The sequence below is a fragment of the Ailuropoda melanoleuca genome, chromosome 20 (assembly GCF_002007445.2).
Source record: "Ailuropoda melanoleuca isolate Jingjing chromosome 20, ASM200744v2, whole genome shotgun sequence".
Classification (NCBI taxonomy): domain Eukaryota; kingdom Metazoa; phylum Chordata; class Mammalia; order Carnivora; family Ursidae; genus Ailuropoda; species Ailuropoda melanoleuca.
Window position 1 is genome coordinate 25,607,127 of NC_048237.1, and position 15,405 is coordinate 25,622,531.

General features: G+C 44.1%; 1 protein-coding gene across 4 annotated transcripts in view; it reads right to left on the reverse strand.

The window, feature by feature from the left end:
- The window catches only part of CDKL1 (cyclin dependent kinase like 1), a 55,708-nt gene that overhangs the window by 38,827 nt on the left and 1,476 nt on the right, over positions 1-15,405 (reverse strand). The gene's annotated exons all lie outside the window — the stretch shown is intronic.

A 15,405-nucleotide genomic window follows, 5' to 3' on the forward strand; every position in this document is an offset into this window, starting at 1 on the left:
GACAGTTCACATTCACCGTCTTGCCCAAGGCCTAGGTCAGCTCTCCTGTTCTCTGTTGCAGTATAGTCAATGGGGACCTTGGATCGTGTTGACATTCCACAGAATATCGTGCCGATTTGCTGTATTGAGGACATCGAGTTAACTGGACCTTCCAGTGAGTAGGGAATGACAAGTGTTCTGAATGTCCCATTGACACACATGTATGCCAGAGGACGGGAGAAAACCCGCCGGGGCATGTCAAGGGTAATGTTCCAGGGGTCCGATGGCTTGGGGCATGCTGTATCGCCCACCACTAAAAAAAGGCATTGACTTGGTGGGTCTCTTTAGATTCTGGAGACAGCATATCTTCCACATGTGCACCAGGAAATAGCTCTTGGCAACACTGCTCTAATTTACCAGGTGGTTTGGAAGGCTGCCGATATTGAGTAGGACCCAAGACACAACTTTCCAGCACATCAGAGCTACCCTACCTCCCAGGGCATATGATTCAGTATGTCCCATCATGCTAGTGCTGTCCAGCTCCCGCTGTCTCATGAACCCTCATAGAGACTGAGTACTGACCACAGGACATCAGTGATTAAGTGACCGAGAGACCCACATCACAAGACTGCATGGAGGTCTCAGCAATCCACTGTGTGTGAAAACTTACCTTTGTGATCAGGCACAACAGGTCTGGAAGGAACAAGCGAGATGAAAAGAGGTGGCATATTCTCCCATGTCATTTATTTTATTGCTCTGTCACCTGTCCTTCAACTTACACATCTGGTTTAGTGGGACTTTCCAACTACTGGAGGAAAAAAACCTCAAGCCCAGCTCGCAGATGGACCAGCTCATTATGCTGGCACTAGCTGAAAATGGACTGCCACCATACGGTGGCCCCACTCAGCAGGGGCCTTGGACAAGGGTAACAGGATATCCTCTCATTGAGCATAGCTTCAACCAGTGTGCTTGATGGCTCACTTCATACAAAGGTAGAGAGGATGTGAGATATGCATGGACCCGTGGGTAGTGGCAAAAAGCTCCTCTAGTTGATTCAGAGTCTGAAAGGGGCAAGACTGGAAGATCATTTGGAGAAGAGGCACAAATGGTACTTGTGGGAGTGAGAACAGAGCTTGGGAATCTTTGGGCTTCATATTCACGCCCACCAGAGAGAGCAGCTACCACAGAGAAAGCACGGAGCACCCCAGTGGGAGATGTCTTTCCGGTGGGCGTCAGCCTGCTCTGTTTTTGTGACAGTGCCTGTGTGACTGACCCATAAACACGGTGGCCAAGGCCGCAGGAATGGTGGGTATGCATGGCCCCGGAGCAAGGCCCCTTCTCTGCAAGGATGATCTGACTGAGTACAACCTGACGGAAGCAAACACTGACACTGGGGTGCTGATACGCACTGTCCCTGAAGGAGGCCAGCTGCTATGTGAACGGGGTAGCAACGCATCCTTACTGGCATCGATACTAACTTTAGATATGGATTTTGCCTTTCCTGCCTACACCACAGTCCAAGGGCTTAGAGAATGCCTGCTTTACTGGCACGGGAGTCCACACAACGTCAGACCAAGAGGTCCATTTTACAGCAAAGGAGACATGACAATGAGCACAAGGCCATGGGATCCACTAGTTCGACTATATACCTCATCGCCTACAACCAACCAGCCTAATAGAATGATGGAATCTGTACCTTAGCCCTTTGGGGGTATATGCCCTGACCTATGTTGTGCTGTGTCTTCTGTGGCTAATCCATGGGTCTGGGAACCAGGAGCGGAAATAGGACTGGACTTCTCATCATCACTCCTGGTAATCTCCTTATGGAAATCACGCTTCCTCATCCCAATATTCTCTCAAATTTGACAGTTTTATGTGTACATGATTGATCAAATGTCTATTAATAGGTGATTAGTTAAATAAACTACAGGACTTTATATTACACTCAAATGAGAAAATAGTATGCAGCTGTTGAAAGAATAAAGTGTATCTATACGTGTTGGCTTGGAAAGATGCCCAAGACATAGTGTTAAGTATAAAACGGGAATTACAGAATGTATATATAATATGATAGCATTTGTATTTGTTTCTTTTTAAAAGAAATATATGCCTTTGTGCAAGCACAGAAATCCTCTGGAAGGATGCACGAGAGAGAGGGGCAAAGTCGATTTCCTTTTCACTTGATATTCTTCTATACCTTCAGGGTCTTTTTCTTACATGAGCATATTTTACTTTATCATACAAATGGTTTCAAAAAGATTTACATGTCATCATTATATTATAAAGCCAAAGTAAGTATCTTGAAGTTAGTTTCAGAGAGCTAGTTAATACATCACCTTTGCGGGGGGAGGGGAGCTATTTATTATTTAAAAAGCTATTGAATTACTGCCACCCTCTTCAGCTTAGAGGAAAATACTCTGCACCCCTCGGGGTGTTGCTAAGGAATCATTCTTTAGCACTTTTGGTAAAGGAAAGCTGTCTTTATCTCATATTTCTTCCAAATGTCAAGAATCCCATGGTAGACACCCTGGCTAATGTTTTGTTTCGGGGACAACTACAGAAAGAAAGGGTGTGATGTATAAAGTGGGAGAGCGCACTGGTGGAGAGGTGGAGAGGGGCCTGAAGTTTATTTATGGTGAGTTTTCTGTAGACAACATGGATGGAATGGAGTATGCCAGGCTGGTCCTCTGGCCACTGACCTAGGCTGAGATCTCTTCTGGATTCCTCTCAAGACCCAGCACAGGTGAAGGACGTCCACAGTGGACGCTGCATTTGCTCTGTTCACTAATAAAGTATATGAAAAGTTCCGGGAGAGAAACAATAGCACAAATGTGATCAAAATGAAAATTAACAACGGCATAGGTAAAAATTAATGCAGCAACATACTGATAGTTACAAACTAAATTATTTGTTTGGCTTACATAAGTTGATAGCTTCCACTGGTGTAGAGGTCACTTCTCATCACTTTAACAAAAAGAGGAACTGAGCTCCAAGTTTTCAACCAGGCAATTTTCTACAATCACATTTTTACTACAGTACTTTAAAGTTAATAAGTAATCTGGAAGGTTAATAATCAGCAAGAACATATGCCTGTGAAAGCAAATTTGTGCCTAAGACATCAGTCCTCCCAAATAAAAAGGTGAGTTAAAACAGTAAAAAATTTAAAGGGAAATTAAATACAAGCCTGGTCCATTTAAAAATTTTTCCATTCGGTATAAAAAGTACTACCTTCTAGTACGGTTTCATTATTTTATAATGACTATCTGTAATACAGGTCGTCTATTTATAAATTTCATTTGTGGAAAATACCAGTAATTTAAATGGCAATAAAAGTAATAGCATAATTGTATTTTTTATCAATGTGCACTGTAAAATCACTTATTTTCTCCTCCTGCTCTGCACTATTTTATTTTCGACAGGATGTGTGTAGGAGCATTTAGGACACTGACACATACTGGTATGTGCTTAATCTCCCTACAAACTCAGTATCTCTAAGAAGGTAATGAGTCGCCAGCCTGTTGATCTCTGCTTTTGTTCTTGAAGTATTTGAGTGGTAGCTTTATTACTTAGGGGTTCATTACACAGCAGAAATATAATCTTTCTGTATAAACAGGTTGTGAGCTAAGCCAAAAATTCTTACAATAAACAAACAAAAACAGCTCGTTACTATTTGCAGTTAGTATATTATCTTGTACAAACAAAATTAAACAGGTCTCCACTTGTTGAACAAATAGGGAACGACGATGATAGGGGGTTTGTTTGGCTGCCATCACCGTGGGCAAGGGGATGCTCTGCTCTGTCTTCTATACTATTGTAACCAGTTCCCGTAAACTCCCAACATCTATCTATCTATGAGTACTGAACGTCAAGGGGCCGGATCTGCCAGTCTCTAAGGAGAACATCTGCATACACTGAAAGCTATACAATCCAAGGGCCCAAAACTGAGTCTATGGGCCGAACATTATCTGCAGATGGGTTCTGTTTGGCCTGAATGGTGTTTGACATTTTTAAAAATTCCTTGTCAATGTTTTATTTTTTTTTTAAGATTTTTTATTATTTATTTGACAGAGGGAGACACAGCGAGAGAGGGAACCAAGGAGGCGGGGAGTGGGAGAGGGAAAAGCAGGCTTCCCGCTTAGCAGGGAGCCCAACACGGGGCTCGATCCCAGGACCCTGGGATCATGACCCGAGCCGAAGGCAGACACTTAACGACTGAGCCACCCAGGAGCCCCCCCTTGTCAACATTTTGAAGTCAGCTTTCATTCTCACTAAAAGGAACCAGGGCTCCTTGGAAAAATGGCTGACGCCAGAGATGGGGCAGATGAGTCTGCTACATTTTGCTGTGACACACAGGAAAGTACTCAAGGAACGGTGGCGTCTGTCAGGACAAAGGAGCAGGATCAAACGTGTGACCACGAGAATCAAAAAGAAAAATCACAGTGACAGTATGTAACAAGTTGAATAAAAAAAAATCCATAAATTCTCTGTGATACTAAAGAGTGTGTGTTTGAGCTGGGGGGGGTGGTATGTGAAGGAATTCAACAGAAAAACCATGAGTAATGAATGTAGAAAGAATTGTTGAAAATCACCACTTTACAAGAACTCTTCTTATAATTGATAAAAGCAAAGGTTACTGAGTGAAAGTTATTGGGACATAAGGTGGTCACGCAGTCTCAGCGTATCTCCCCACAGATCATGCACTGACTACGAAAGAGAAAACGTTTCTTTACAATTGGGAAATCCGGAAGACCCGTCTTGATCAAGAGATCAAAGCTGAGAGCGGCGATTATGGGCCACACTGACACCGTGTACTTGCCGCTGAGAACCAGTATGGCGGACACACCTTCACGCCTGCAGTGGAAACAGCCACAGTCTACGTGGAAGCACGTTCTGAGAAACAAATGGCCTGCACGCTTCAAAAACACCAATACTAAATGAGACTACAGAGACATGACAATGAAATGCAATGTGTGGTCATGGATTAGAACCTGGATTTAAACACACAGTTGTAGCTACGGTTATGGATGCAGCTGTAGTTACAGAACCATTACTGCGACACTATGAGGAACTTGAGCACAGCCATGGTATGTTCGAGGATGGTCCTGGGCCCCTGAGAAATCGTACTGTGGGAATCGTATTGTGGTTACACAGAAGAATTCTAGCAGATTCATGCTGCATACTTAAGGAAATGATTCAGCCGAAAAAGTATGGGGCGTGTGTGTGCGTGTGTGTGTGTGTGTGTGTGTCAGAGACACAGAAAGGAAATGAAGCACAATTTTCACAACTGGTTAATGAATCTAGTGAAGGGTACAGAGGTACTCATTATATTATTCTTCCCACTTCTATATGTTTTGTTTTTTTTTTTTTCAAAACAAAGAGCGCTGGGAAAAAACCCAGGAGATTTTACATAAAATTCTGATTTCTGGCTGTTTAAAAAAAAGACTCTGAAAATCTAGCACCCTCTGAAAATCTAGCACCCTCTGAAAATCTAGCTTGCATCGTGTGGGTGGAGCAGTGGCCACCCGCCCACCCTACGAGCCACCAAGTCTCCAGCCTGCCCCATGCCTACCTCGCCAACTAGCCTCACACTCAGCCCACTTCACTCCTTTAGGTCTCCACTGTGGTCACACACACACATTTGAGTTTGCATCTCACATAAACCATAACAGAGCATGCCGAGCATGGCTGAAACAAGTTCTAGAAATAGGTCACAGATCCATTTGGACAAGCCAATGAAACCACTGGCTTGATCTAGAAATGTCACCTATACTAGCAACAGCAGGGCTAAATTCTTAAAGATGTCACAGTATTTCCCAGCGAGACTTTTACTAAGTTGTGAAATATTATTCAATGAATACTGGGGAAATATTTCTTCAACTCATATTAGGGGAGCAGAAGCCCTTAAAACTGATGAAATCCCTAATTAGAGTCTAACGCTAGGGAGGGTTACATGGTGCTCTGTTAGCATCTGGTGGAATGCGGCCCTGGTGCAGGAGCACGTGGAATTAAGCACTTGGTAAGTGCTTTGGGTAACGGGGAGCCTTGGTAGTTGTACCTGCCACGGCACCTTATCGCCCTGGCTGGGACCTTGCCCAGCAGTTTCTCGTCTGGTATTTTCCAGCAGAGAGCCTCTTGGGACAGAGGGTGTGAAGTGTTTCACGTCAGTGCCCCCCTTTGGTACGAAATCCCACCTTTCTGCCTTCCCCTCCTACACCACTGCTTTTTTTTGGACTCTCCGCTTTCCTGCCCTTGCATCCATTAATGCTGCTTGGCCACTGTTAGCTGTTTGCCCAGGGCGCTCTCGCTCCCCTCCGCAGCAGTCCGCACAGCTATGCCAAACAGAGATAGAAATCAAGGCGAGGACGTGGGCCAGGTTCCAAGCTGCATCAGAGCTTGCCCAAGGTCACCCAACAGCTCTGAGCCGAATCAGAAACCCAGATTCTTAACTCCTGTCCCCACACGGGAACAAAGCCCCACTGGAAGGTTAAAGTGAGGAGATGACAGGACAAAATGGAATGCTCTGAATATTTTGTAGGTTCTGACTGTTCATGACAGATTAAAATCAAAGGAGAGCATGTTTCTGGCACACAGAATACACTCAATAGTTTCACCTTCACCACCCCATGGCCTTTTTTCCCCCCATATTTATCCCCAAAGGAATCTTTTTACACACTTTTTCCCCGACCATCTCCCAATGAAATTTTAATTCCACAAATACACTGTATATGTGTATATGTGGTGTATGTAATCTGAGCTTCAAACAGTAAAAACTATACTCCCTGCACCTATTCCCCAAAACCAATTTTCATCCTCTTGGGGGTGACACTGTTCTCATTCAGAAGGTATGAGCAAGGGCACCTGGGTGGCTCAGTCGGTTAGGCATCTGCCTTGGGCTCAGGTCATGGTCCCAGAGTCCCGGGATTGAGCCCCGCATTGGGCTCCCTGCTCAGTGGGGAGTCTGCCTCTCCCTCTCCCTCTGCTTGTTCTCTCTCTCTCTGTGTCGTCTCTCACTCTCTCAAATGAATAAATACAATCTTTAAAAAAAGGCATCAGTTGTAAATGTTTATATTAAAGTTGTAAATGGCCATTTTCCCCCATGCTTATTCTCATCTTCGTTGATGGCAAACCATCACTTTTACCATTTAAAATAATCTACAGGGTTATGGAATGAGAGTTGGAAAGAACTATTCCAGGAGGAATCTGCTCAAGGCGCCACAGAAACCACGAGTCCCACAGCCAAGGCGCTGCTGGAACAAGGGCAGGACAGAGCCTGAGGACTGTCAGTGAGACTGCAGAGTGTGGCGTTGGCTGTAACAGGATGGTCCTGATGGGCGGGAGCAGCAAGGCATGGACGTGGGGACAGATGAAACTGTCTGCGTTCCAGTTTACGAACCAGGAGGCCACAGCGAACATCAGCCATCCCGAATCCATATGTAAAATGAGATAAAAATGCCCACCTCCCAAGGCTGTTACAATGTGTGCATCCTCAGTAATGATACTTGGCACCTTGCCCAAGTCTACGGGGTCACCAAATGACAATATGCGACTCCTTCTGCTTGCTTACATCTTGTTTTCTTGTCTTCTGGGGTGAGTTGTCACAGGCAATGTCCAAGCTGCCGCTCTCAGCCCTTGAATGATGTTGGTCTAATCTACTCTAAGACCCCCATACCACCTGCCACACTGCTGAAGGTCTGCCCAGGCACCTGTGCTGTCCGGTCCGTTAGCTCAACTCCTCTGGGAGCATCTACTCTTCCTACCACTGCTGCTGGAATTCTTTGCTTCCTCCTCCCAAGTGCTCTACCATTTTCCTTTCACAAAGAGAAGGGTTAGCATCATAAAGGTTGAGAACTTTGGTAATGTAATTATTCTGGGGTGGTCGGCTCGCATTTGTTTTGAGCCACATGGCCCTTTCCTTGCTGGCCACACAGATAGTCCCCTGGAGTTGGGCTGGGTTCAGTGGAGCCACGTGCTTTATGCAGAGCTGGTACTCACTTCCCGCTATGGGCCCTGTGATGCCTCCGGCCGATCAGGCCACACTTCCTGATGTAAGGTGATTTTCTTGCAGGAATCTTGTCTCTCTGTGTAATCTAGCTTCTGTCATGCCTGCCCCACTTCCCATCCTAAATATCTTTATATGCTTGAACCCTAGTTATGGAAAGGGGTTGAATTTTTTCTGTAGGGTTCATGGACCATATGCAAATCAGGCAATGTCACACCCCCAGGTGGAAGAAGTCCTTCTATACTATAGCTTGGAGATAACTGTGGGTCCCGTTACATAAACATTAAGGACAGTGTATATGAAGAACCTAGCAACATTCCAAATAAAATAAAATAATTCCTCAACTCCTAGCTGGTCCAAGAATTGGTCTTTTTTTTACACTATTATAGCTATTTTTGGCCATGGTCCCAATTGGTAACTCTAACTGTGTAACTGGCTCCTAGAATTCTCTCCTTCCAACAATATCAACTTTTCTCTCTAGTGGATTGATACCATTAGCATACAAATATACTTATTCTCCTATATTAAAAACAACTAAAAAACTCTCTCTTGAGCCCACATTCTTCCGTTTCTGTTTCCTTTCATAATCGAATTCCTCAAGAGTTGCCTGCATCACCATCTCCTCTTTGCTCTTCTCATCCTCTCTCGAATCCTCTCTGATGAAGCTTTCACTGCTAGCACTCCACCTAACAGCTCCTGTCAAGACCTCAAATAACGCTCACATCTTCAAAGCCAATGGCTAGTTCTAAGTCTGTACTAATCATGACATTTGACACTGTTGACCATCCCCTCATGTGTTGTTGTTGTTTTTTTTTAAGTTTTTATTTGAATTCCAGGTAACATACGGTGTAATATTGGTCTCAGGTGAAATAATTTAGTGATTCAGCCCCTCCATACAACACCCAGCGCTCACCATGGCAGTGCACCCCTTAACGCATCACCTATCTCACCCATCTCCCCCGGCCGTCTCCCCTCTGGGAACTGTCAGTTTGGTCTCTAGAGTTAAAAGTCTATTTCTTGGTTTGCCTCTCTTTCTCCCCGATGATCTTTTGTTTTGTTTCTTAAATTCCACGTATGAGTGAAATCATACGGTATTTGTCTTTCTCTGACTGACTTATTTTGCTTAACATTACATTCTCTAGCTCCATCCACGTTGTTGCAAATGGCAAGATTTCATTCTGACCATTGCCTCGTTCTTGAAACATTTTCTTCACTAAGCTTTTAAGAACATTGCTCTGGGATTTTCCTACTTCAATGATCACCCCCTTTTTCTTCTCCTTGGCTGCTTCCTCCTCATCTTCCTGACCTCCAAATGCCAGAGGGCATTCAGTCTTTGGTATTTGTTTCTCCATTCCCCAGGGCACCCCAGTCTCGGGGCCTTAAATGTCATTGTTATGCTGATGTCTCCCAATTTTATTTCTCCAACCTGGACTTTCTCCCAAATGCCAGATTTGTGTACTGAAAAGCCTACATAACTGTCTCCTTAGATTTGCATCTCAAACTTGACATATTCAAAACAGAATTCTTGATTTCCTTGCCCCCAGATGTGTACCTAGGTCTCCCTAGCACAATGAGTGATCTGATCTCTTTGTTCTTGTAGTTACTCAAGTCCGGAACTCTGGAGTCATTCTTGATTCCTCATCCAACCATCGGATTCCTTTGTACTTTTCTCTCAGAATAAATCTTATATCTGACCACCTCCACCACTACCACTCTGACCCAAACCCCACCACCTCATCCCTGGATTGCTCCAATAGTCTTCTAACTGATCTTCTTGCTCATGGAGCTGGAGCAACAAGCAGCTGGAGGAATCCTTCTAGAATGTATGTCATGCCAAGGCACCCCTCTGCTCCAAATCCTCTGATGGCTCCCACTTCATTCAGAGTAAATCCATGGTTCCTGCCAAGGCCCACAAGGACCTGGTGTCAGACCCCTCACCCCTCTAACTTCATCTCCTATGACCCTCGCCCTTGCTTCCTGTGCTGTAGACGCACTGATCTCTTTGCTTCTCCTAGAACCCACCAGAACATGCCTAATAACATCACTCAGTTCTGCCTGTGGCCTGGCCTTTTTTACTCATTATTCCCTCTGCCTGCAATGCCTGCATCACTCATCTCCTCCCATTTCCTTCTGGTATCTCTTCAAATGTCATTCATCAGAAAGGCTTTTCCTAACCCGACTCTATAAAAAAAAGCAAGCCCCTTCATCACCCTTTACTCCTTTATCCTGCTTTATATTTGACATATTTGACATACCACTTGACATATAATTATTTGTCTACTGTCAGTCTCTCCTTACATGGAGGGCAGGGGCCCAGAACAGTGCCGGCTACATACAGGAGTTCTGTAAAAAGTTCTCAAACACACGCCAACTCCCTTATGCACAGGTGTCTCATCAAAAACAACGACTAAAAATATTGAATTCCTTTTTTTTTCCACATTGGAAACTGAGTTTGAGAACGGGTAGGATAGCTGCTTTGAGCTCAGTATTGCAGTATAATTTTATTAGTGTCACGAAATGGTACTTAATTTAGATAATGTCATTAAAGTATGAACTGACTGATGATAACTGTTGGAATTGCTTGTATTTTTAAAAGCCTAACTGTGTAACTGGGAAAAAATAAGATTCAGAATTAAACATTAAAGAGGTAATTGCAATAGGACCTTTCGGTGAACAGTGAATTATACTCAGTTTAAAAAGCAGTTTAGGGGGCGCCTGGGTGGCACAACGGTTAAGCGTCTGCNAAAAAAAAAAAAAAAAAAAAAGCAGTTTAGGGGGGCGCCTGGGTGGCTCAGTCGTTAAGTGTCTGCCTTTGGCTCAGGGCGTGGTCCCGGAGTCCTGGGATCGAGCCCCACATCAGGCTTCTCCGCTGGGAGTCTGCTTCTTCCTCTCCCACTCCCCCTGCTTGTGTTCCCCCTCTCACTGTCTCCCTCTCTCTAATAAAAAATTAAAGCTTAAAAAAAAAAGCAGTTTATTAGGGGGTGCCTGAGTGGTGCGGTCAGTTGAGCGTCTGACTCCTGGTTTGGGCTCAGGTGGTGATCTTGGGGTCGTGGGATCGAGCCCAGGGCCGGGCTCCGTGCTTAGTGTGGAGTCTGCTTGGGATTCTCTCCCTCTTCCTCTGTCCCCTCCTCACTCTCTCTAAAAATAAATAAGTCAATCTTTAAGGAAAAAAAAAGCAGTTTGTTAGGACAAACACTAAGTCTATCTCATAAAAATGTCACTTTTTCCCCCAAACGGCACAAAATAATGTTATTTGAAAGGTTTCAAATTTTCAGAAAAAAACGTTTTCTAAAGCTATTAGCAAAATAGATTTTTTTATAATAATTATCATCCTCAAAAGCGTTTACCAATGGACAGTTACACCCTCGTGTACGCTTCCACACCAAGAAGGGGAAGCGCCGTAGGGATGCTGCCTTGAAAATTACGCAACTGACTGCTAGACAATTCACTCCCACGGTCTCATCTGCTCCCGAGGAAATGACCATAATTGTTAAGAGTCTGACAGCAACTACTGGGAGTTGCTGTAAATTGTAAAATAAAGAGTTTTGAAAACACACTAGGAATTCTCTGAGGATGGATAGAGGCCAAATTCTATTATAAAATCCAAGGCCCATCCAGTTCTGTGGTGCAAGTATGTCACCGTCTCAGCTACAGACCCTGCACGCAGGACAGCAGCTGATCTGGGGATCTCTTCATTCCCAGACGCAGTGCTAGCGTGCGTGACGGTCAGGCTGCACAAAATAAGTGATGTCGCCGTCTTCACCCGCGGACAGTGAGATGAGAACAAGAAGGGCCATGGCATACATACCCACACACACACACAATCACACACACTGTTCACACACCACAGAAAGGTAGCTACGCAGATGTTATCTACAGTTGTCAACCAGTGTCTTGGGAACACTGTGCTTTTGGTCTAAAATTGTGTCTTTCCTAAAAAAAATTTTTTAATATTAAAATGTCCTTTCTTTTATGAAATAATGGTGACAGTAATTGGGAGTTGGTTTTTAAAAATGCTGACAACACTATCCCAATCTGTAAAAAAAAAAATTTTGCTTTAATTTTATAGGTCCCTGAAATCCAAAAGTCTACAGGGGGAATATATATATGTGTGTGTGCACACATGCGTGTGCCTGCGTGTGTGTGTGTGTGTGTGCATAATGGAATATTATTTAGCCATAAAAAGAAGAAAATCCTGCCATTTGCAAGGATATGGATAGACTTCAAGGGCACTATGCTGAATGGAAGAAGTCAGACAGAGAAAGACAAATACTGGATGTTTTCACTTATGCATGGAATCTAAAAAAGCTGAACTCATAAAAATAGAGGGTAGAATGGTGGTTGGCAGGGACTAAGGGCGGGGGAAATGAGTATGAACTTCCAGTTACAAGAAGAATAAGTTCCAAGTGATCTAATGGACATGTGGGGACTAGAGTTAACAATACCTATTATATACCTGAAAGTAGCTAAAAGAGTAAATCTTAAATGTTCCAACTACCAAAAAAATGGTAATTATGTGAGGTGATGGAGGTGTTAACTACCTTATTGTGGTAATCATTGCATAATACATATATGTAACAAATAGCATATTGCATGCCTTACATTTACACAGTGTTACACGTCAATTACATCTTAATAAATCTGGGGGGAAAAGAAAAAAAATCCAAAGTCTACAAATGACAACTTTCTAATTTAAAAAATCTTGGCTTGCTTCTTCCTTTTCGAGAGAAAGCCAAACTCCTTGGCCTGGCATTCAAAGCCTTCTACACCTGGTCTTAATCTACTTGTCTTGTTTTCTTTCTTGTAATAGGAGAGCCAGGGGGTCAGCCCTTGCCGGTCCTCACCTGCTCTGGCTAAGGTTACTGAGGTAACCTTCAGCCTCAATCTTCCTAGGTCCTGATTCCTGACCTTAGCAGGGGTCATTAAAAACATAGCTCTGCAAGAGGTGTGCAAGGAAAGTACTAGGAACTCAAACTCACTGAGCTGCAACCTTCCCTTGGGCCCACAGAGCTGTGGTTGGCTCACAGTGTAATACTCTTCTTTCCACGGCCACTGGAGCTCTCCCTTGAATTTCAGCTCAGATGGGGGCCCTAAAACATTTGCCTAGATGTCACCAGTTTCCTGTTCTTGGAGACTACAATATGCCCCCCGGAGTCAAGCTCCAAATCCCAAACGCCACCTGGGACCCAGGTGTAGCTTTGTGCAAAGCATCACTTATCCCAGGCCAGACCTCCATTCCAGGAAATTCCTGTCACTGCCTTCTACCAAACCCTGGCTTCCTTTCTTTCCTTCTCTCCTTGGCCTGGTAGCACCCAGCAGGCAATCTTGGCTAAGACTTTAGGGTTATAACCCATGTTCCCACAATATACTGCTTTCCACATATGCACCTTTTCCTAGGAGAGACTCTCTGCCCTGAATGCCTTATTTCTCATTCCATGCATCCCTAAACCCTTCAAAGTCTAGTTCAAACATGCCTCTAAACACTTTATTTAAAGGGTTCTTGTCAGGCATGGGGACACAAGGTGAATGACAGACCCTGCTCATCAGGAACCCAGTTTATCAGGAGTGAGCGCCAAGGGGAAATTTATCTCACTTCCCTTCCATGGGTTAAGCATCTGAAACACAGAGTGTACAACCTCATATAAACATTGTTTTAGGGACACCTGGGTCCCTCAGTTGGTTGAGTGTTGGACTCTCGGTTTCCACTCAGGTCATAATCTCAGCATCGTGAGATCGAGTCCGGCGTCAGGCTCTGCACACAGCAGCGGAGTCTGCTCGAGATTCCCTCTCCCTCTGTCCCTCCCGCCACTCGAGTGCACTCTGTCTTTCTCTCTCTCAAATAAAAAAATAATTAAAAAAAATAAAACACTGTTTTAGGCACAATGAGGCTCTATACATATTTACTGAATAATTAAACAAAACAAATGTGTCTTCATTCAAGAAACTTTCAGTGCACCGTTTCAGCCAATATTTAAGTACCCGTTACGTGCTGGGGGTATCACAGAACACTGAAAAGTTAGGGCTTTGAAGGACAGACTTTCTCAGTAATCGAGTCCCATCACCTCATACAGATTGGAGGAGTCTACATCTGTGCACTTGATTTTGAAGAACGCGGTACCCTGCTCTTCAAAATCAGGCTCCTGTGCCCACAACTCTTTCCTTAGGTAGCATCATAATTCAGTTATTTAAGAGAACACAGCTGGCTTCCTCACTTACTGGCAACAACCACTCTCCTAAGAGCTCATTTTGTTTACACAGTTTTTTCAATCTACAGTAACGTGTACTGGAGGCCTACTAAGTGCTTAGTAATCCACACAGAGACACAGAGGTCCCCACCCTGGAGGAACTCAATTAATTCAGGGAGCTACACTTGTAAACCCAGTATTGCGAAGGAGCACTGGAAGGCTCGGAGACAGTCACAGGTGATCCTCGGGGTCAGAAAGAGTATCTCTCCACTAGAAACAGATGGTCTTTTTTTTTTTTTTTTTTTGAGTAAAAGAATCCTTTGAAATTCAATTATCACCTTCTCCTCTAGGGAGAGCCTGAGAAAGTGAAAAACACCATCAGCCCAAAAGAAAGGGTGAGAACCTCTGCCCACAGACAGGCGGTCCCCAGGCCATGGGATGGGCAAACACGGCTGGTCTCACCCCTTCCTAGGGGAGGGCCTCTCGGGGTGCAGGTGGGGAAACCCTGGAAATGTCTTCTCAGAGTAGATAAGATCCTGCTGGTAAAGAACATTCCAAACTGCGAGAGAGAGGTGTCCTATTATCCACCCATTTAAATTTATCCAAAGCCTGCTAATTCACATTCAGGGCCCTTATCCAGAGATAACCCCACACACTCAAGCCATGGGGAAGAGAAATGTTTAGAGAGGCCTGGAGAAAACAGAGAGGCTGGGATAAGAGAAAATCCCCTGGGTGTTCCTCTCACTTCCCACCAGGTTGTTCTTTCCTTGTCATAGAGTCCATTACACATGTCCGAACACAGAGGCCATAACTGTTTGAAACCAAGTGAACCCCACTGTGTTCATGTCACACTCTACGTTAGAATTCGGGTTTCATCCTCACCTCACAGAAGTTCAGAAAAGCAGCCTCTTCCTATTACAGGAAAAAATAATCTCAGCTTGTAATAAACAACTTTTCCCACAGCTCTCTCTGATTTCATGGTCTCTTGGGGTTAACAAACATTTTAAAAGTGATCGTTTCACTTAAGAAGAATCCTTTTTCTAGAGAAAGGACATTATGATGTTCAGCAGCAGATAAATGTGAGGTGTAAAGAAAACCTGTGAACTTCCCAGCAGTCGGAAAACAGGTGAATGATTAATTCTCTTAATGGACTGAGAATGTCAACAGAATATGTCCTGGAAGCTTAAAACTCATGAATGCGAGCCAGCGAGAGTGGTGGTAAATTCCTGTACTATCAAAGTT